This window comes from Pelodiscus sinensis, chromosome 6 (genome assembly GCF_052426305.1).
Source record: "Pelodiscus sinensis isolate ZL-2025 chromosome 6, ASM5242630v1, whole genome shotgun sequence".
In the NCBI taxonomy this organism is placed as follows: domain Eukaryota; kingdom Metazoa; phylum Chordata; order Testudines; family Trionychidae; genus Pelodiscus; species Pelodiscus sinensis.
Window position 1 is genome coordinate 34,076,714 of NC_143057.1, and position 22,387 is coordinate 34,099,100.

A 22,387-nucleotide genomic window follows, 5' to 3' on the forward strand; every position below is an offset into this window, starting at 1 on the left:
CATTACTCTAATTATTTCACTTTATGGACCACTTTAAAGAAACCCACTGCCCCCTCAGTGTTTACATTCTTTTTACCTTACTGGTAGCTTAGTTATCATTTAATCAAGTCATGCAGTATATAGTTACTCTGTTTTAAATTATATTTATATTCTGAGGAGTCCTGTGACACTTTGAAGACTAACAATTTTATTTGAGTGTAAGCTTTCACGTACTGGAGCCCACTTTGTCAGATGCATGAAGTGAAAACTTCAGTTTGGTAGATTATATACAATCAAGAGAGAACAATCAAACATCCCTAAAACAGGAAACATACATTTTAAAGCATTTACTTACAGAGCTAACTAAAGTAAACATATTTTAAATGATATTTCAAAAAGAACTATATGCCTGTTCTTAAGACTGCATTATTTTTAATCTGGTAAGAGAAAAGAAGGGAAAAATGTATAGTATTATACAGCCTGGTATAGCCATTTGTCTGCTAACTGGAAAAAGGGAATTATTAGTCTAGACTCAGGATTTCACATTATGCTGACCTAGCTTTAACCACATCTTTAAACAGTTTTCCATTCTTCCAAACATGATTAAAACTGTATTAAAGAGAAAAATTTTTTTATCTACTCAGTTATTTCTTTTGACACTGAAAAATCATGTTCTTTTTCTGGTAGAAAGCAGAGAAGAAAAACCCAACCTTCCATTTTTCATCTAGATTGAGCCACATTATTTTCATTTGTAGCTGGGTGTTTGAATCTCTATTAACCTGAGTCCTTTTCAAGAAAATATGATTTGTGCTCGCTCTTGTTGTGGCTGCTGCTTTCATCTTCTGGAAATGTGGGTCTTGTTTACTGACATGCTCTGAGTCCTAAGGGGCCTAGGTTGAGGCATGAGGCCTGCTAGAGAAAAATGCAAGTTAAAATGAGAGCACAAGCCTTGTTAAATGGGAGTGAAGGTTTTTTTTTCCTCTTTTTAAATAATGTTTTCTTGTCTTCACAAAAGTAAATAGCCTAGGTGAGAACAACACCTGAAGTGCGCTGCTAAATATTGCAGTTTGGTCCTAGAAACAGGAGCAGAGCCCCATTTCCAACAATGGGTGGCACTAACAAGTTGCAAAAGCAGCAGTAATGTACACTTGAATGACTGCAGTCTAATTCTATGCAAAGTCTCCTTGTGGCATCCTTGTTTTTCCTCTATGTGAAGAGCAAAACATTTATTTTCAGTGCAGATGATTTATATTTGATATTAGTGAAGGAATAAACATCTAATCTCTATGAAAGATAAAGCAGAGTGCCTCTCATTCTGTAGGCTCAACAGTAACATTCTTTAGGTGAGAAAGCTGCAGGAAAGCCGCATGTGTAGCACAGAACACAGCACTGCAAAGCTCCTTTCATGCTGGCATGGGGCAGGAGAGGGGGCGGTTTATGTGAAGTCACACAGGGTGGGTCCACTAGTCAAATTCCTCCATGAGTTTGATGGGGAAGGATAAACAATACCAGCCAGTGAATAGATACAGTTCCAGATGGTATTGTTCCCTCTCTGCTCCCACAAAACCTGCCCTGTACATGGACCAGGATTCACCTCCTAAAATATTACAAAAAGAGAAAGCCTGTGAAGCTTCTTTTTCTCCCAAGTGTGGATTTTACTGAATGCATGTTAATGTGACCAGCATTATCCTCTCAAGACAACTAGATGTGTTCTAATCCTTCCTAAGAAAAAGTAATGGGAGGTCACTGAACCAAACCAGACTATCTCTGCAAGCCCAATGATCACAGCACACTGTGACACTTGCTAGCTGTAACTGAAGTCCAGTAGGGTGGTAAACTCGTTTTCAGGCAAGAAACCAAAATAGAAACCAAGGTAGGGGCAGGATAGAAAGCAATTAGGGGGAAAAACTGCTCTGCCCTCAGAATTCTTCGCCAAAACAGTCATTTTAAATCAGCACTGTTTTCTCCCTAGTGAAAACTCCCTTCTTCCTTGACTGATTCCCTTTTTTCTTCCCCTTCTCTGAGCAGTTCCTGCCTCATCATAGTAGGTTTTATCTAATATGATGTGCCCCATTGGTTAACAGCCTTAACCGAGATTCGGCATTGCAGTTCTGCAAATAACAGTAGAGTGTTTCATTCTAGCTGAAGGCATCCTCGCAAATACTGACATTCAAAAATGATTTACATCACTAAAGAATATATGCTGCATCAGGAGTTACATATACAGCATTTCCCAGATGACATGTTTACACAACACATATATGTTATTTTGCAGTGCCTGTTTGCAAGACACACAGACCAGACGTGCACACTATGGGGACTATTGATAATTTGGGTTAAGTGTTTAAAACACTTCAGTTTACAGTAGTCTTGCTGGAATATTTTGGATTCTTAGAACACTGGCAAATTACCAAAAAAAGGGGTGGAGGCACTCTAAACTGGTAACTTTTGTGACATACACAGGCAACAAATGTATGCTGTGAAGAGAGGCCGTTTCATTCACACAATTTTACTGTATGAAATGTCAACAAAATGGCTATTTTTCTTAAGGAAAACGTGTAGTTACATACAGAAAAATTTCCTCTATTTTTTATTCAAACATTTTGTTGCTCAATATAGACACAACCTTCCTTAAGAAAAGCTACATCTTAGTGCAGTGATAATCAAACCCAGCAGTGATCAGCAGTACTCAAAGAACCACAATAGTGTGAATTCAGTGTTTCATTTACTATAGTGATATATATTCATATTTAAACAGCACAACAGGGAAAATGTTTTGTGTTATTCTCACAGAAAAATGACTGAACAAGTAGTTTAATGTTATCAGTTAGAATTTGCAAAGAACATAGTAAAAGCATCTTGATTGGTTAATAACTTTGGTTAAAAATTGAATCACACAGGGTACGTCTACATAGCAGGGCTAAATCCGAAATAAGCTGCACAGCTTGAGCTACATCAATTGCATAGCTTAAGCTGAAATAGCTTATTTTGGCTTTTGGTGCTGTCTACAGAGCAAGAAGTCTGAGAAAAGAGTACTCTTCCTCTAACTTCCCTTAAACCTCATAAAATGAGGATACAGGAGTAAGAAGTCCTCTGGCTGGACATTATTTTGACATTATGTCAAAATAACTGCTTGTGTGTAGATGCGGACTATGTTATTTTGGAACAACGCTGCTGTGTAGATGTACCCACTGTGTTTAAATATCATGTGCTATAAAGAGCTGCAGGAGATGAGACACTTGCGGCTCATGAGCCTCAGTCTAAGGGCATGTCTCCACTTCTGGGAAGATCGACACTGTGGAGGTCGATCTTCCAGCATTCAATGTAGTGGGTCTAGTAAGGACCAGAAGCCCATAGTGGGGATATGCATGGACTGTAGAGCCATGTTTGTGTGGATCCACTAGCTCCAGTTCCTTGTACAATTGACACAGAGGGACTGCAGCCACTATTCCAGCCCCCTTCCCCTCCTCCCCAGGTGTACCATACACCAGAGCCTGAATGTTCAGGAGCAGAATGTTCTGGAAGGAGCAGAAGCAGCAGTAGTTACATGTAGCAGTCACAACTCTACACCAGATTATGCATCTCTGGAGCATGGAATGTGAATGAATAAATTTGGTTTTGGCAAATGTTAAGAAACAAAGATTCTTTGGGCCATGGATGCATTTCATTCTTTTCCTGGCCACTCAACGTGACCCTCCTCATCACAGCACGTCTTCTGTTGTAACTATCCCAGACATCTGTCATAAGGGTGGCTAGGGCTGCTACCGCTAAAATACAAAACATACAAATGGAACATCTGGAAAGATCCTGAGGCCAAAAAATGGGTCAGCTGGCAGCGTTTATTGAGTATCTTTAGAGGTTTCCTGAGTCAGCTACTTCAAAAGAGGGTTGATCCTGGGATAACCTGGACAGGAAACCCAGGAATGGCTTAAGAACAAGGCAAAGCACGGTGTCTGCCCCCCCCCTCCCCCCTAGCATCTGACTGCATGATTCTGCTATGCCTGCTGCACATGCCAGCAGGAAGACCTTGGGAATGAATAGGTGTCCCCAACATGGCAGTGCAGCCTCATTTTTAAAACGTCGACTTTAATTTGGGCTGATATAGTAAATTGCAGCCATCCAATAAGGAGAGGAAAGGACTGAAATAAGCTCAGATTTCTAGCTGCTGTCAATTTGAAGAGAGAGGAAATAATAATGCCTTAGCAGAGCGGACACAGCACACAGCTACACAGAAAAACATTTTACTCCGCGTCTCGGGAGAGAAAGCCCAGAAGCACAGCAGCAAATTTATTCTTTATATCTCAGACTGATGGTGCCTGCTGTCAAACCTAGGGACAGCTGAGGATACAGGCTAAGCTGCAGCAGCAAGTGACGTGCACAGGGAGAGCAGCCACCAGTATATCTTCTATCATATTACAGCCTATTAAATGCATTAAGACATGGCAGGATATTCATCCTTTTAGACAGAGGTTATATTTTTCTACCTTCATTTTACTATGACTATTTTTGGGGGTAGGTGTGGAAGGGAATGTATAGTGAGCCAATATTAATTCCAAATGATGTTCCTGTTCTGTCTTTGAATATATTGCTAGTGCCTTCTCTCACCTCTTCTTAACATAGAACAGTATGTCAGTGACATATAATTACATATACCTGGAAGAAAAATCAGCACTGTTTGCAGTGGAGCAGGGAGGGGTAATATATTCTGAAATTCTCCTGTTTCTCATCCTCAAACGGGTTCTACAGAGTAGTCAGACCATTCCAGTACATTTTAGCATTTATAACTCAGCTTGTTCTGCCTGATTATTCCCCTGACACTTGGAGCAGAATCAGAGTTTAGTAAAACAAGCCATTTAAGGTGGCCAGCTTGACAATGCCTGAGAACTGTGGAAATTAATAATCCTATGTAACTGGGCTAAAAATCTGTCTGGGACAGAGGTACAGCTTATATTAAAGCACTGTGAATTGGTGAACAGGTGGGTGAAGACAAGATGGTGGTCAAATTGGGAAAATTCAGCAAAGAAGAGAGAGTAAAGTGTTTAGAGATAATCAGATCTAGTCAGTGGCCACCTTGGTGAGTGAATTGATCCAGGGTTGCAGGTCAAAAGAGGAGGTGAGGACAAGCAACTGAGGAGAACATTTTCAGAACATTAGCTGTAAAAGTTCTGAGTTTACCCTGTAGCATGAGAATTCTTTGCATTTTTTGTTGACAGTCCTCAGACTGACAACATGGAGAAAAGCAGGAAAGCATACAACAAAAGTGCTCATATAGGGAAATGGTTCCTCTGAAAAGCACAATGCATACAGATCTAGTCAAAATTCTGAAATATACAAAAGTGTGAATGTTGGCTTTGTTCACCTCTAACTTGATTTCCTTTGTGGTTCAACACAGTCACGGATACGTCAACCACCCTATAATGGGGTGTGTGTGAAACTTTCACATCTCCATCTCTGTGTCTAGAACTTATACCTCTGTTATCAAGCATATCAATTGACAAATCCGTATAAAAAGTTAGATTATCAAACTTTTTTTTTCTCATTTTAACCCTGCCAGTGTTACCAGTCTTTTGACTAGAAATTTCATTTTTTTGGAAGGAACAGATGGGCAAATCAGATGGTTGTGGAAACAACACTTCCAGAAACCCTTTGTACTTGTTTAGCACTTTCCATGAAAGGATCTCATAGCATTTTACTAACTCTAACAAATTAGGTCTCAATTTCTTGGTTAAGTTGTACACAGTGTTCTGTCTCTTTTAATAGATGAGGAAAGTTGAACACATTGAGTAACCTGCTCAAGGCCACATAGCAAGGAATTGGCAGAGCAGAGGAATATAATCTAGACATCTGATTCCATCTCCTATGCTAAACCATGTTTATACATAGACAGTGCATGAATACAAACACAAGGAATGTGTTTCCACAGAGCTGGGAATTTCAGAAATGGAATAAGGTGGGCAGGGGAAGTAAAGTGTCTTTAGGTGAAGAGACACGAATATTTAAAAAAGTGCAGAGTAATTCCTGGCCTCATCACATTGACTCTGGGACATAATGTCAAACAAATATCTTGTTTAATTTTTAAAATGCTAAAGGAACAACCTTCATTTCTTATGCTTTAGAGACAAGGTGAGTTTGTTAGCTGCCCTGAATCTGACTATAGACAAAATCAAGCTTCCTTCCAAGGCTTTTCTACAAATAAAAAGTGACTTAAATAGGTTGATGTTAAAATGGGAATTGAGTGGCATAGTGAATTAAATATTGAAGTTTAACCTCTTGGAAGGTAGTCTGACTTCTGAACAACAGGAATTTTGAAGGGTTTAAAAGAGACGTATTGCAGATAATTAACCCCAATGGAGACTAAAAGATTACTATCACTGTCCCACTTATTCCAGAAAAATCAGGCACTGCTCCCAGGACATGTCTGGAAGAAGCTTTTTGTAGTACTTTTTTAGAGGAGAAAGTGCACCGAAACTATTGCCTTTTTACATTGGTGCATATTTTGGAAAGGCTTCAGAGAACAATGAAGCAACGGGCCTCTCTTCCACGGAGAGAGGTATTTTGGTTTAGCTGGTAAGACTTGTGGTGGTTATTCCCTATCCTTGGGTCTGTGGTGCATTTGCTGACCAGTCTTGGAAAAAAAAAAAACCTTTATAGGTAACTGTAAAAGCAAGTCAAGCAAGTTAATGCCACACTGGGCTTTCACTGAAAGAGTCTTGGCCTAAAACATCTCTTTTCCACACCTGTTAAAGAACTTTAAAATTGGACTGGTATTCGAGCAGGATTTAAATATGGAAGCCATGAGCAGGGCTATGGGTTAGCCAGAGATCTAGAACTGAAGTACTAGTGCTTTAAGGGAATAAAGCTTTACTAAGTAAATGCCCATAGCTGTAGGTACTAGAAATATATTGTCTGAATGTTATTATTTTAAATAATTTTGTCTGCATTCCTCCCATGCACTGCTTTGAAACGGACCGAATCAGCCGTTACGCCTCCTGCTTTTAACTGAAACTGGAAACATTAGCTTCAGACACAGGAGAGAATGGAAGGTTCAGTGGCTAGGGCACTATCTTGCCACTTGCGAGGTCCAGTTTAATGCCCTTGCTCAGCCCTCAAACTCTGCTCTTGCTTTTTAAACCCCCCCCCAAATCCCATATAATACATGAGTATGTAGATTATTTGTCATTACAAAATTTGTGTAAATATTCCATATTTTGACTGATGACAAAATCAGACTGGCTGAGGCAGGAACATATAATCAGAAATAGCTATGAATTATTACCTTCCAAGCTGGTTAACAGTCCTTTTGAACTACTGATCAGTTAAGCAACTGGAATAGACCAGTTCATTATGATGATGATGATGATGATGATGATGATGGAGATGGATGATGAATTTATAGTGTAGAAATTTACATTGCACTTTAGAAACACTGGTCTCCCTCCTGTAAAACACAGCATGAGACATGCCTGCCATGTTCATGCACAGACCTGCCAAAGGTGTTTATACAATTCCTAGTATAACAGGGTCCTGGTCCATGATTAGGTCTCCTATATGCTGTTGCAATGCAAAGAAGTAATAAACAATAAGGCTTTGTGTAGGTGCATCAGTCCATCTGGTCCAAGAGCTATTACCTGCCTAAAGAGCTCAGAGTAAGAAAGAGAAACACATACTCAGGGCTACAGATCAGGACAGAGATGGTAAGGATGAGAGGATTACTGACAAATAGAGGCAAGGAGAAGAAGGGACTGCTTGAGGAGGTGGGTTTTCCTGAGGGAACTGGAAAAGGTAAAGATATCTGGAATAATTGGACATACCCATTAAAGGCCTGGGCACATAAATGAACAATGAACACAACATATAAACTGCACAATGTCCCAGGCCATCCCAGATTTCTAGTCCCAGAACCTGGTCAGTTTCTGCATCCTCATGTAAAACATTCTTCTCTCCTCCCAAAGGGAAGATCAATGCTGCGGCAGTCAATCTTCCAGCATTAAATTTAGTAAATCTAGTAAAGACCTGCTAAATCGAATGCTGAGGGTGCCCCTATCAGTGCTGGTTCTCCTACTCCTTGTGAGGAGGAAGGGAAGTCAACGAGAGCATTTCTTCCATTGACCTCCTACTGTGAGGATGGCACTGAAGTTTGTCTTAAAGTATGTTGACTCCAGATATGTTTTTTTATGCAGCTGGAATTGTGAACCTTACACCAACTTTCCCCCATGCTGAGGACCTGGCCTTGTTTTCTTTATTGAAATTACAGATAAACAAGGCTGTAAAATGATAGAAAGTGATCTCTCCTGAAATGTTTGCTAATGCTACAAGAAACATAGTATGTGTTAGCAAATCTGTGCTTTAAGTGGCAACAGAAACTATTAAATTTAATTTTCCCGACTGTAATTTTTGTCAGAGTGTGTGCAAAAATAAAAGCACATGGTTTCTACTAGATTAAAACCACTTATTATGAGCTAGTTTCATTTGAATTAAAAGTATGAGAAATGCATATCAGATCAAATGAAAGACATTTACTGAATGAAATTAATAGTCAGAGATTTTACCTAGCACTTCAAAGTTCCCTGAGTTAACAAGGAGTATTTTTATTGGTCTTTAAATATTAATAGTGGGGATTGGATAGAAGAAGTTCATGAGATCAGATCTAGTTTATACTAGAGACTGACATTCTTGTGTTTTTTTTTCAAGTTGCAAAACAACTGCTGTGATAAAATACCACAATGATTACCTTGCAAACTAACTGGTTGTTTTTTTATGAAATGATAAGAAATAAAATTGCAACAAACTGTTTCATAAACACCTAGTATTTTAATTATGTCTCATTAAAGTATATGGAAAAGCCTAATTGACTTTAATGGAAACAGTCCCAAATCTTTACAACTAGCTTACAATTTTGAAGAAGCATTTCTCCAGAAGAAAAAGGAGCCAGATAAGCTAGGTAGCAAATAAAACACAGTGAAAACCACTATTAGTCAGATCCTGCACCCCTTATTTATGCAGATAGTGCTTACTTATTAGAATAGTTCTCTTGAAGTCAGCATGGTCACTGACTTCAATAGGACCGGGAGAGAAGACCTGCTTATGTGAGTAATGGCAGCAGGAACTGGTGATAAATCTCACTGAAATCAATGGGATGTGGTCATATGCTATGGTGTTTCCCTGAATGGGGTCAGGCTTAGCTACCTTCCTGTACCCAAGATTTAATTTCTGCTAAGCCCTAGCATCCTCAATTTGCATTAGTATTAAGGAAAGTTGCAGGTTAGTCCCTTCCATTTAGATGCAGAAGAACTAGATAATTTCATATTAGCAATTTCATGTTAAAAAGTTCACGTTTTGATGGACTAAAGGCCTGTTGTTCTAACACCTAGTAAATCACTGCTACCTTGAAAAGATGTTCACTTTCTTCAGATCTTCATTGCCAAATTATATGTTCAACAGAGTAGCTATCATCCTCCAGAAAATCAGATTTTACTGCTCATAAATATGGTACCTCCTTTTCCTGCTCCAGTACAAAAATGTCATCAGCTATCAAGAATTTTATCTAAAATAATTTATTTGTTAACTTGTGTTTGAAAGCTAATTTTTTATACTGCAGCTAAATAAATATTTCAGACTTTGGGAAAGTGTCAGAAGGAGGGGAAGATATAATAGTTTAATGAAGCATTAAAATCTACTGACCAAGAAATAATAAAGAATAAATATAAATAGCATTTCTGACCTGTGGTAATGAGCTGAAAATTGTGTTTGTGAACAGTGCCTAATCAGACTGCAAACTCAGTTAGTCTGATCCAGCAAGCTCCTAAGTATGACTGTCTTCATTGGGAGCAGATTGTTCTCAGTATCTCACAGGGTCAGGTTCATTGCCTGTACCCATTGTCCTAGAAACTTTGTTAGGATGGTTATTTTCTTATTATTATTCACGTAGGCTACGTCTACACTGGCCCCAAATTCCAGAAAAGTCATGCAAAGCAGGTAAGTCAGAATAGGGAAATCCGCGGGGGATTTAAATATCCCCCGCGGATTTAAATAAACATGTCCGCCGCTTTTTTTCCGGCTTGGGGAAAAGCCGGAAAAAAGCGTCTAGACTGGCGCGATCCTCCGGAATAAAGCCCTTTTCTGGAGGATCTCTTATACCTTCCTTCAGGTAGGAATAAGAGATCCTCCGGAAAAGGGCTTTATTCCGGAGGATCGCGTCAGTCTAGACGCTTTTTTCCGGCTTTTCCCCAAGCCGGAAAAAAAGCGGCGGACATGTTTATTTAAATCCGCGGGGGATATTTAAATCCCCCGCGGATTTCCCTATTCTGACTTACCTGCTTTGCATGACTTTTCCGGAATTTGGGGCCAGTGTAGACGTAGCCCTAGTGTATGTCTACACTTGCACCCTCTTTTGAGGGAGGGATGCAAATGTGGACATTCGAAATTGTACACGAAGCTGCAATTTAACTATTCTGTGCTTCATTTGCATAGTCGCGGACGGGCGCTATTTCTCAATAGCGCTATTTCACCAAAAAACCCAGGGTTATTACGAGGGAAAACCCTTCCCTCAAAATAACCCTTACTCCTCAAAAAATGAGGTTTAAGGGTTATTTCGAGGGAAGGGTTTTCCCTCGAAATAACCCCGGGTTTTTTTTGCGAAATAGAGCTATTGCGAAATAGCAGCTGTCCACGAATATGCAAATGAAGTACGGGATACTTCACTTCCGGCTTCATGTACAATTTTAAATGTCTCCATTTGCATCCCTCCCTCGAAAGAGGGTGCAAGTGTAGACATACCCTTAATCACATCAATGGGAGTTGGTGGCTCTTGTTCTTCATCTCCAAATGTTCTTTATATTTTCCCAAGCTGATGCCACCCTTTTTCATTTCCATCTGCAGTTATTCTGGGTCTTTCTCTCATGACTACTAGCTCTTGTTCTGTCTGGAACATACCCCACATCTCAGGGTCTCAAATGACCCAGCTATCTCATTCGATATTTTCCATGATGGTGGCTACCTGCATCATCGTTTGTATCATTCCACTGAGTAGTCCTTCCCATCAGGAAAGATCTTGGTCTAACAAACTCTTGAAAGACAAAAATCTCCATTCATACAATAATTACGAAGGAAGAAAATTAGACTTTTCCCATGGCATTTGAGTAATATAAATAACAGATGGGCTGCATCTAAACCCTGTATCTGTAGAAAAATATGGATCTGGGTATAAGTGTGAACTTTATTGCATGAGAGACCAGTACCTTGGATATTTACATCTCTGAGTTTTAGAAAAGTTTGGATCCATCTCCGGTTGAGAGAAAAGCCAACGAACAGCCAGTAAAATCTCTATGCAGAGTGAACCTCTGTTCTGAACTCAGCTCATTGTGCCTGGATATTCCAGCATGACTTGTTGATTTGTTAATGTTAGAATAACTAATGGCACAACCACCTTGTGTGCCAAGTGTCAATTCAGAATAAATGTTTAATTGTCAGATTATACATAATGAAAATAAGGGGGATTATAATGGGAACCTAGCTCCAGTCTTCATTATAGCAGCACAGTGGTTGCCACTAAAGTAAATGAAAACATGGCAGGAAAGAAAGGGGGGAAAAGATTTCATTATTCATGGATGTCAAATAGAGATGGGATTCTCTTGTTTCACATTGGCAAGAGACAAATTAAATCTTACATTGTGGCTCCTTAACATTCACAAGACAGTTTCTTCTTAGTAGGCATTAGCTTGCAGCCACTATTTATAATTTCTTCCTTACATGAACTCTTTTTATACCTGAGTAATATAACAGCGGTGCCACTCAGCTAAGACAGTGTCAGCATTTTAAAAATGTCACTTGAAATACTCAGAAGTTTTACTTCAGCCATAAAATGTCCTCGATAGTAGTAACAACACTGAACCTTTTTCCAGCATTCATGTATGTGTGTTTCTATGTTACATGTCACCACAGGTTTTGTGGATATGTCTACATTGCAGTGTAAGTCCAGGGTTAGTGGAATTTGAGTTAGCAGACTTGGATTTTGTTAACCTAGGGCTTGAACACCTCTGCTTATTTGTAGCTCTACATTAGGAATTGCTGAATGATAGGGCCCAGCATTTACACTGCATTATGTAGGTTTAAGTCTAGTCACCAATATTCTCAGCTTCCTAGCTCCTACCCAAACTATGGCTGTTGTAACCCTTTATTTGAGTGCAGTGTCAGAAAACTTGACTGTTCAGAGCACAAAAAAAGGCAGACTGTGGAATGGTGGGATACTTTTGATGGATTCCCAGAGCATATGTCCAGTGGGGTTGCATCTATACTGCAAAGAAATAGGACTTGAATGCTGACTCCTATTTCAGCTCAGACTTTCCTCCCCCATGCGATGGTATGTTTGATCTCAGGGTTAGTGGTATGTGTGTGTAGATGAAGGCAGGGTTAGTATTGAGCCTGAGTTCGACCACCAGGCTTGCATGGCAGTATAGACTTACCCTGTGTGTCTGTATTTCAGCATATAGGGCCCAACCCAAAGTAAGGATGTTAAATATTGATTAATTTACTAGTCAGTAGTCGATGGAATTTCTATCGACTACTCGACTAGTCGATAAGCACTTCCGCGTTCCTCCTTTGAAATGTGCATTTCAAAGTTGGAACTCCGCATGGAGCCCGGAGTCAGCGGGAAGTCTCGCTGGCCCTGGGATGCACACGGGTGCCAGCTTTGAAATGTACAAGAGTCCCCAGCAGGACTCAAAGCGGAAACACCCGCATGGAGCCTGGGTTCAGTGGGGGACTCAAAGTCCCCAGCTGACCCTGGACTCCATGCAGTGCTGCTGCTTTCAAATGCTGCGCGGAGCCTGGGTCAACTGGGGATTCCCCAGCTGATCCCAAGCTTTGTGCAGCATTTCCATAGAACCCAGGGTCAGCTGGGTTTGAAATGCTGAATGGAGCCCAAAGTCAACTGGGGAGTCCTGAGCTGATCCTGGGGTCTGTGGAAATGCCACGCAGAAACCGGGGTCTGTGGAAATGGAGCTAGTTCCCAGCTGACCCCAGGTTCTGTGATGTGCTGTTGCTTTGAAACGCCAAGGTGGCGTTGCAAAGGGGCAGCACCGCAGAGCTGATCCTGTGCTTCGTGTAGTGCTGCCCATTTGAAACCTCATGGCTGCATTTCAAAGTGGCAGCGCTGGACAGCTGATCCTGGGCTCCGTGAAGTGCTGCCACTTTGAAGTAACCCCTTTTTCTCTCCCTTTCCTGCCTCTATCTAATAGCGGTAGCAAGGGGAGAGGGGAGCGACTATTCAACTCAACTATCTGATAAGCATTTGCTTGTCGGATAGTCGACTTGTCCCTAACATCCTTAAACCAAAGCCCACTGAAGTGAATGGGACTCTTGCACTGAATCAGGCCAATGGTGTTTTATGGGCCAAAGTCAGTTGCCATTGAAATCAGGGGAAGTTTTTCCATTGACTTTGATGGAATAGGATTAGCTAAATCCTCAAACTGCTTTACAAACAATAACTAATTAGAAATAATGAGTATACCTGTGGCACCTTAGAGACCAACAAAAAATATAGATAGTATCATGAGCTTTCGTGGGCAAAACCCACTTCTTCAGCTGAGATGACATTGAGTCATCCCAATTCATCTGAAGCGGGTTTTATGTATTTTTACATATCTATGTATTTTTGTTAGCCTCTAAGCTATGTCTAGACTACAGAGTTTTTTTTTTTTTTTTAAAAGTAGCCTTTTTTCAAAAGAATTTCACCTGCGTCTAGACTGCCATCGCGTTCTTTCTAAATTAAATTAAAAGAATGTAGCATTTTTTTTGACAGCGGTAAACCTCATTTTACAAGGAAGAATGCCTTTTTTCAAAAGAGCTCTTTCTAAAAAAGGCATTCTTGAATGCAAACAGGGCTTTTTCGAAAGAGAGCATCCAGATTGCCTGGGCACTCTCTTTCAAAAAAGCAGATCGCTTTTTCGAAAGTCTTGTGGCTGTCTAGATGATCTCTTTCAAAAGAGGCTTGTCGTCTAGACATACCCTAAGGTGCCACAGGATTGTCTGTTTTTAAAGTTACAGACTAGCACAGCTACCCCTCTGAGACTTATTGACTAATTAGTTTTGTGATAAAATCTATCCTAGAATAACCTGATGAAGGACAGGACTAAAAACCATTAAAAAAAGTTTCTGACCTTATCTTCTTGAAATAGATGTTATAAAAAGTTCTAGATTATTGGCTATTGGTGCTTTTTGGCACTCAGACTACCTCACTTTGGTCAGACCCAGGTCTGACCAGCTCTCCTTATTGTAATGATTTGGGCTTCCCATGGCTACATTTGTCAAAGAGTTCACACAGCGTACACAGCAACTGCTCATTAAATTGCAGAACCCTTTTATCCCCTATTCTCTCTATTTATGCTTCAGCTGCATTTATGAGTTTTCAGGGCTACAGCCGAGCAATGCCTGTGCCCACTGTAATAAAGTGAGCCTCTCCAGAGCCCTTTAGTGTGCTGTTTACGAACTGACCCTATAATAATGCATCTATGACCCTAAGAGTCTCTCAGTGCCAAGAGGCAAGGGAGTTCTAGTGCACTGCTTTCAGTGTATAGCCATAAAGAATATCATGTCAGATGTTAAATGAAAGACTGCAACACCCTGATGAAAAATAGTGTCAAAAAGAAAATATGTTCCTAAAATGTGAGTCCAGGCAAGATTGAGAAATAATTAGCTGCCAGACAAAGGATGTGTCTTCACCTGTTTGCCACCAGTGAGTGTGAGGGGTGGTCCCGCTCCCTCCCTGAGGAACATGGACAGGAGAGAGGAGTGGGCTAAGAAGATGTCACTCTTCTTCCTGCTGCCAGTGAGTGGAGGTCTCTGTCCTCTGCCACCAGCACCGGGTACCCCTGCTAGTCCTCCAAGCTGCCCCAAGGCTCTGGCCCCTTCTGCCCTCAGCTGCCCTCAGCTCATTCATGGCCCCTTCCCCCACCATCACCCCTGGCTGGAAATGCTACAGAAAGGCTTTGAGTGAGAACAAATCGTTTTTAGATGGTTGCTTAGCCTGTGAACATTAAGTTGAGTTTCTGGAAGGTACATTATGAATGTATAGGTAGCCTGTTCCCATTATTGTCCTTACACACCACTCTTTCAAATCTTACCCTCTGATAATACACGCCCGCCTGATTTCACTGAAAATCTCTCTCAGAGCTGTGATGTTACACAAGAACTGATCCTCAGCTGCTATGTACACTGTGCCATTTGGGGTGGCAAACAAGGTATTTCTGTCAGTAGCCAGTTACGGGGACTGGATATCAGAGGAGACTTCTGCAAGGTGCCTGGGACAAAGTTGCACCTGCCATTACTTTGCAATGCAAATTGAGGGCTAACATTACTGGAAGCATTTGCTTGGGTGGCTAACAGACAGGTGGGGTCAAGGAGCTGACACCTAATTAAGCATTAGCAAGTCTCTCTCTGGCTGGAGGTAGGGTGGTAACAAGATAACCTGGACACTATGGGAGAGCATCACATCATTTAGTTAAATGAAAAATTGTGATAAAAAGGAGCTGTGATTTGTTTGTGCCACTGCAGAGTTCTACCGAAAAGGATAAGCCCTTAGAGCTTCCTGCTGTTTGCTCTTGGCAAATATTTGAGTACCAGTGTGAAATCAGTTTATCAGGCAATGTTTTGTCTTGAGCATATAATCAGGAGGTCAGACAGAAAAAGAGCTGGAATAGATGCAGAAATAGGGAGCAGCAGGGGAGAAAGGCTGATGGTACAAGGTTGGTGAGGTCTCCACCCACTCAAGGGAATATATTGACTCTCTAAAGTAATTCAATTCCTCTTTCATTATTCTCTGTAAAAGTGTGACACACTCAGTCTTAAAAGGTCATTTACTTAAGATTCTTTAAAAAAATCTTTCACTGAAGTAACACCTTACTATCACTGAAAGATTAGTGACAAATTTAATCTATTTTTCTCTAGTTTATTTACATTGCACATTTGACAGCATATTATGTGTAGGTTAGTAGTGAATATGGCAATGATTCAAAAATAAGATAACATCTTTGTGTCAGCTGTCTCTCTAGTTGCCAATCCATGCCAGAGAGTTAACTGCAGCATCTCAGAGGTGACATACGTATGTAGCTATCTGCAAAGGGAATCAGAAATGGGCCTGAACAAAAAGGCCAGATTTAATACCTGGATGCAAACTTAACAGTTAGCTCTACAATGGTTTGTCTGGTCTTTTATAAATCTAGTTTACCCAATGGTATGAGATCCAGATCTGAATCTGAACCTTCCCAAAATTCTGAGTATTTAGATTCCATCCTTTTTACTCTGAATTACGAATTTGCCTCCAGAATGCTGATTCACACCCACACAAATATAAACTGCTTCAAGCAGGGGTGGGGAGTGAGACTTTAGTGAAGTATGTACGTAAGTTAGGAGGGTATAAAGTTTCTAGGGTAGGTTGCTCTCCCTTACAATAGCTGCCTCAGTACGAGTGTTGTGAGACTCTAGACTTGCATGAGGCTAGACCAAGCTAGAAAAGTTCTTAGTATTCCCACGAATGCTGCATACAAGTGTCCAAAGGGCACAGTGAGGTAGACCCTTTTCTTATTCTTTCTATGTGTAAGAGTGCATATTGTCAATCTGGCTCTTCTCAGGGTTCCTACTAATCTCATTTATCTGTGTATTAATACTGAGTACAGTATATTCCCATTGATCTGAAATGCTATTATCTGAACTTCCTCATTATCTGAATCCCTGGTCTTTCAATGAGAGAGAAATGCCTGCTGCAGTGTGCATCTCACTCTGGGGGCTGCAGCATTTGTGGATATGCTAAGAAACCATCAGCCAGAACTTGGGGGAGGATTAGCCTCCAATCAGAGGGGTGGCCATCCTGCAGCGGAATGGCAGGAAGCACTGTCACACGAGTGAATGAGTGGGGCTGTGGCAACGACACCGAAGAGGGCTCCCTGCTGTGACGCAGGGGCCGTGACATCCTGTTGCCGTGGTCCCGACTGGGCAGAGCATGGAGGGTCTCTGTTCTGCTCCACCAGGACTACAGCTTGCCTGCTCTGCCTACAAGGACGGGATGTCACCAGCCCTGCTATCATGGAAGTGATCGAGTGGAACAAATTGGAGACCCTTAGCCAGGATTCTGGGGATTATGAAGAGGACAAGCCCCCAGCTGTGGGGTAGGCAACTCTGCTGCTGCATGGCTCCTGCCTTCTTGATGAACTGAACTCCTGATTTGCCTGAATAAGATCTATGTCCCCTCATGCTATTTGGGTAATTGGGAGCCAAAGGGAGTACAGTGTGTCAGGCAGGCACTAAAAAATTCCAGGGATGCCTCTACTGTTCGGAGGGGGGTGATGATAGAGCTGAACATCATCATGCTTGCAGACAGGATTTAAGCAGCTATGTGCCACAAATGTCCCTAGAGAGATGTAGTGAATTATCTTTGTATTCATGGGCATGTGAAGATGAATTTTTTCCTTATTACATCCCAGCCCAATCCTCTCTTGTGTTGTCTGAGCTACAGCAGGGCTATATGGGGCAGCCCTTAGCTACAGAAAGGCAGCTCTTAGCTCTAGCAGGGCGCTATGGGACAGCCTTTATGCACACTAGCTTCTTTTGGCCTCTGGGATGATCCCATACTGACAAGGAACACCCTTGCCTGCCAGGTTGATGAGACATAAAACGGTGTAACACCTGTGTGATTTAACATCAGACAATATGACTGGGAGCAAGGGAATGTTTTAAAATTCTAATTCCCTTATATCTAATATATAAAGGAGAATGTTTGTATGTTTGTGCTCTAATAACGTGGACACTATAAGAGCGATCGCAACCAAACTTTCCATGGGACAACCTTTCCTCCAGGCGAAGGTTTTAAGGTACTGTGGGAGGGAAGAGATGAGAGACCAACACCTCTCCGCGGGGCTGCATGGAGCTTGGCAGCACGGGGAAAAGCAGCTTCCCCGCCATTGCTGGAAGCATATGGAGACCCCTCTTCAATAGTGCAATTGGCTCAGGGCCCAACGGCCAACCAATGGGTGGGCGGGTTGCTGTCAGGGCTCGCTCTAGGCAGAGGGGGCGAGGCTGGTGTTACCGCTCAGCTGCCACTTTGAAAAACTGTCTGGAAGGATGCGCATGAATGGGGGGAGGGAATGAATGGGGGGGGGCTTTTCCAGGGGGGCTGGGCTGTTGGGGGTGAGTGGGGAGTAGGACAGGATGGGGGGGTTGGATCATTGGGGAGCAGGCTGGTCTGGGGGGCTGGGCTGTTGGGGGTGAGTGGGGAGTAGGACAGGATGGGGGGGTTGGATCATTGGGGAGCAGGCTGGTCTGGGGGGGACTGGGCTGTTGGGGGCGAGTGGGGAGTAGGACAGGATGGGAGGGTTGGATCATTGGGGAGCAGGCTGGTCTGGGGGGGCTGGGCTGTTGGGGGCAAGTAGGGAGTAGGACAGGATTGGGGGTTGGATCATTGGGGAGCAGGCTGGTCTGGGGGGGCTGGGCTATTGGGTGCAAGTGGGGAGTAGGACAGGATTGGGGGGTTGGATCATTGGGGAGCAGGCTGGTCTGGGGGGCTGGGCTGTTGGGGGTGAGTGGGGAGTAGGACAGGATGGGGGGGTTGGATCATTGGGGAGCAGGCTGGTCTGGGGGGCTGGGCTGTTGGGGGCGAGTGGGGAGTAGGACAGGATGGGGGGGTTGGATCATTGGGGAGCAGGCTGGTCTGGGGGGCTGGGTCATTGGGAGCAAGTGGGGGGAGGGCAGGATTGTGGGGGGGGCTGGACAGTTGGGGTCGAGTGGGGGGAGGGCAGGATTGTAGGGGGATGAAGCAAGTGGGGCTACACAGTCCTGCAGGGAGTGAGCGAGAAATGAAGCCCATGGCGGGGGGGAGGAGGAGGGGAAGGAGGAGGTGCCTCCTTTGAGGGGCACTAGCCCAAGGGGCAGCACTGGATGATGCTGGGTGTGAGAGAAATTAATCCAGGGTGGAGGGGGGACCCCTCAAATCTGGGCACTGGTCCTGGGTTTGATACTGGATGGTGTGTGTGTGAGTGAGTGAGATGCAGTCCGTGGGAGGGGAAGCTGGTCAAGGGGGTGGTGTTGGAGGAAGGACTATAGAGGTGCCAGCAGGCTCAGGTAGTTGACTCATAGTTTCATCAAAAAAGATGGGAGAAGAGTTTGAGGTGTCACCTTGAAATCTCTCAGATTCAGTAGGGCCAGCCCCATTGATTGAGGCATCCCTATACTCAGCTCTTGGATGAGTATTTGCAGACCCAGCATGCTTATCCCCTACTTCCCTACCAAAAAAACATTAGCTTCTACAAGGATATTTAGCAAAAATACCATCTGATAGGAAGCAAAACATTGCACTATTGAAGAGGGGCCTCCATATGCTTCCAGCAATGGTGGGAAAACAAGCCATGGTGATGTGGGGGCTCTCCCTTCCACTGTGCTTTTAATGGCTCCAAACTCATGACATGGGAAGAAAACAGAGATACAGTTTCTATTGTGACTTTTGTATCTAAGTTTGCCAAGTCAAATAGCTCTGATTCTCAACACTGAAATGCCTCTTTTTTGAGTCAGAGATTTTGTTTTATGCAGCAGTAGAAAAGCATGGGGGTCTGCCATAATGGCCAGATGTCAGGTACTGGCAGCTGCTGTGTGACTGGAGGTTGTCAGGACCAGCTTCTTTTTTTCTAAATTTTGCTCCTCTGGTTTCCTGGACTACACCATGTAAGTCCAGCTAGCTAATTCATATTTGAAGATCCTCCTAATCTCTGCATTTCTCTCAGGCAAGGTAAAATGAACAAAATAAACTTGTTAAAGGATACTCCAAAATGTGCTTCAACTGCTAAAATGCAGGAGAAACTGAAATACCATAAAATGCACATATTTCTTCAGAATGTGTGTGTGTAATTTCTGTTTAATCTTCTATTTCTCTCCATTATATCCATATAATCTATTCTCCATTTTCTTAGGCTTTCCCATCTAATCTCTGTTCTCTTTGACCTAGCTCTTCCCTTTCCCTTCTGACCTATTGCTTCTTCCCTCCGTGCGTGCGTGCGTGTTCTTTCTCCTTTCTCTCTGTGTGCGCATATGCAGCATGGCTCATTTTAAAGACCAAATGGTTCTTCCAAAAAACAAATGTCTTCAGTGAGAGCTCCTTTTGGATCCAAGGGGGGAAAACTGGCCCTCACACATTGAGGGTTCAAGTGTTTCTACCAGGAAAGTTTCATTATTTGATTGCCTGAATATTTTATGCTCTGCAAAGTTGATCTGGGTCTTCCTAAGGAAGATGTTTCTGTTAGTGATTGGCAAGTGATGCTGCATGCAGAAGTGAAGATGCAGCAGTATATCTGGCAACTTCATTTTTATTATAGTTGGCATCTCTATAGTTTTGTTATAGGACTGGGACAACACTGCTTGGCATGCCCATAAATGCTTGGCAACCATAAAGAAGAGGGAAGGGAGCAAGTATTTCTGTAATATTGACACTGTAATCAAGGTTGTACCTTATGTACAGCAGCTATAATAATTTAATTAAGAGACAAGTACAGATGTTATGAAGCAAAACTGCTAGCCAATGCTACATGGGAATTCATAGGCAACACTGTTTGGATTTTCAAATGGAAATAATCAAGCTCAGTAGGGTATGAAGATGCTAGTAAACTGCAGAAAAATAAATGTATCTTTTTAAATCAGATTGTATCCGTTCTTTTCAGAAGTGGTGATTTGAGCAAAGTACTGCAAGCTATCTACAACCTGAAATTTCAGGAATACATTTGGACTGATGTGACTCTACAGTGGAATTTAGAATTATTGCGTTATAAAATAAAAGTCTCAATTCAGTCAGCCTGTCAAAAATCAAGGTTAATAGCATTTAATACATTCAGTCCATTTAAATGAATAATAATAAATACCTAGCTCCAATATTGCACTTTTCATCAGTAAATCTGAAAGCACTTTACAAAGGAGGTAAGCATTATTAGCTCCATTTTACAGGTGAAGAAATGGAGTGACATGTCTTGCTTTACAGGCCTGGAGCTGAGCTAGGGATAGAATCCAAATCTCCTGAATCTCTGTCCAGATCTCCACCCATGAGACCACGTTGCCTTAAAGTTTTAGCAGTTTTTTAGGCTAGTGACTTAACCAGTATTTAAAGGGTGGTAATATTCAGAAAAGTTAATTGTGGCTTGGTGGGTTTTAATGCTTATGGTTTGATATTAAAATGTGTTCAGTTCACAAGTAAACAATTTTTTTTAAGGGAGAGCCTACACAGTCAACTTCAGGTCTCCAAATGAGCTTGTTCTCTCCGCACACATCACCACCAAAGGTTCTACAGGCTGAATGGTGCGTGTAGTGACACATGTGCAACACCCTGCCTTCAAATTGAGTTCTTATTGACAGCTGGGCAATGCTTCTCTTCAGTGGGTTTGCACAGATGCAACTGGTAGGAATTTAAGAAACAATATGGCTGATGATACATGAAATGGAACAACAGTGGTGTTCTTTTAACTGGGTTAGACTTTGCCCAGGGTAGAATACATGTAAGGAGCAGGTCTGCTGGGTTAGGAAAGTGCCTTTTTAAATAGTCACTTCTTTAAATCAGCAACGTTCAAACAAAATCATCTATAGTATTATTGGAGTTGTATTGTAGTATGAGTACCCGACTCTTCTGTTGCACATTTTTGTGAATTGTTTACAGAATGAGCCAAATTATATTGCTACCTTAAAGTCAGTAAGTTCTCTGAGATTGTACAGGTTTAAAGAAATGAGCCCTAAATACTAGCATCAGTTTCCTAATACTAGCACCAGTTGCTGTTTTAGCTCCAGGTTATTCTTACCCGGGGGTGAGCAAATACAGCCTCATGCCAAACGTTCAGATCTGGCCCACCACAATGCTCTGAACTGCCAATGTCCAGTGGGCTGGCTCTCTGTCTGCTGTGCCTGTACATACTGCTCAAAGCAGCTGGCTGCTGGGACCATGGTGTGCATCCCTGTGTGGTGCTCCCCTCGGCGGGAATCTCTGTGAGTTGCCCCAGCCCCTGCACAATCCTCGTGGTCAGCCAATGGGGCCTGCCTGGGCTATGCTTGCAGGTGCATGCAGCAAGTGGAGACCTCTCCAAAGGGTTTACTGTAAAGATACACACACCATGGCCTGAGAAGCCAGCCGCTTTGAGTGGCATGTGGGGGTGTGGCAGGCCAGGAGCCTGTCTAATGTCCCACTGGCCTGCTGGCTGGGAGCCATCAACAATGAGTGCCCTCTGGGCACCTGGCACTCCACCCCCTCCTGAACTCCACCTCTTTGTCCCAGTTCACAACTCCCTCCTGACCCTCCTCCTACTCCCATCCCACAGGTCAGAGTCTTCCCCTGCATCCAAATCGTGCACCCCTCCTGTACCCCAAACCCCCACCCAAGCTCCCTTCTGCACAACCT

General features: G+C 42.5%; 1 protein-coding gene across 4 annotated transcripts in view; it reads right to left on the bottom strand.

Moving 5' to 3' along the window:
- TRPM3 (transient receptor potential cation channel subfamily M member 3) overlaps positions 1–22,387 on the bottom strand; it is a 591,213-nt gene that overhangs the window by 97,431 nt on the left and 471,395 nt on the right. The gene's annotated exons all lie outside the window — the stretch shown is intronic.